Genomic DNA, 1300 nt, shown 5'->3' with positions numbered 1-1300 from the left:
CTGGCCTGCCTCTCTGTCTCTTGGGCTAGGATTAAAGGTCATGCCCACTTCACCAGGCTCTTCTTATGGATACTAGGAAGCAAACTCGAGGTTCAAGGCCCAAGCAGCAAGCCTTTTATAGATGAATCAAATGGATGTTACAGACATTTAAGTGAAAAAAATTAATGTTATTTCTGCCTTAGTTACATGTGACCAAATGAAATCCTGTGGGCACATGCCAGGAGAGTTGGGGACTGTGCATTTGAGTTTGCTCTTCTAGAGTCTCATCTTTAAGCATCTGTTCCCTTCTCTGTGTGAACATCTGACAGCTGTTCCAGATCCCACATCACATAGAGGAGACAGGATGTAACACTCACCCATCCCTCCCTCATCCAGCGAATGTCTGCTCAGTTCTCATCTCTCCCCAGCACCCAACACCACCATGAGGAGCCCCTCCATCATCACCTCTGCAATCACCACAGCTGGTCTGGAGCACACAAGGGACCAGAGGGATCCTNCACTGATGAACCTGGGAGCCATGGTCACGATGCTCCTGGCTAAAGTTGTGGTCATAATCCTAGTCTATGGATGGATGATCTTCCTGAGGTGGAAGCAAAGGTAATTGGTGAAGGACAGGTCTCACCCAAGCTTCCCCTCTAGAAGAGATCTCAGCTGTGGAAGATTTGAGAAAGGCAGGCTTGTGCAGGGAACAGTAAAGAGAACATAAGGAGGGAAATGTGCCTGAACTCCACAAGGACTGCATCCCTGGAGCCTACTGTCCTTCCAGACCAGCAAAAAATTAGAGGAGCAGATGCAGATGAACACAGAACCTGCTCCTAAGGAATTTAAGGATGCACACAGGAGTTTCAGGGACTGAGAGCTCGTTTGGAAAGAGCTGTGGGTGCTAAAAGAGATCTGAGAGTAGAAAAGCATTCAGAGACAACATGGCACAGGAAGTAAAAGACACACCACTTTGTGTTGTGCATGTGGGATCAAAATGGAAATAAAGAGTAGGTGTGTAATAGACTCACAGATGAAAGGGTAGTGTATAGGCAAAGACTTGCTGATGGAGGTTAAAGTTTTGGACACTAAAGCAAACACTACANAGCAAAGTTATAAACAGCCAAGGAGATGGCTCAGTTGAAATGTTTGCTCCACAAGCACTGGGAAAGGAGTTTCATTCTCAGGAAGAACATAAAGAGTTATCAGAGTCTTGGACTGGACACGCTGACTCAGCAGGATCCATGGGGTCACTGTGCTGACTCAGCAGGATCCATGGGGTCACTGTGCTGACTCAGCAGGATCCATGGGGTCACTGTGC

The 1300-nt window shown here is 47.2% G+C and overlaps 1 long non-coding RNA gene across 1 annotated transcript in view; it reads left to right on the top strand.

Moving 5' to 3' along the window:
* Positions 1 to 372: 372 nt before the first annotated feature.
* LOC115063296 overlaps positions 373 to 1300 on the top strand; it is a 3057-nt gene continuing 2129 nt past the window's right edge. Inside the window, exon 1 of the long non-coding RNA XR_003843157.1 lies at positions 373 to 597. This is a non-coding gene — a long non-coding RNA (uncharacterized LOC115063296). The remainder of the gene's footprint in view (positions 598 to 1300) is intronic.

This window comes from Mus pahari, unplaced genomic scaffold (genome assembly GCF_900095145.1).
Source record: "Mus pahari unplaced genomic scaffold, PAHARI_EIJ_v1.1 scaffold_13762_1, whole genome shotgun sequence".
NCBI lineage: Eukaryota > Metazoa > Chordata > Mammalia > Rodentia > Muridae > Mus > Mus pahari.
Note: the sequence above shows the minus strand (reverse complement) of the source record. Positions and strands in the feature narration are given on the sequence as shown.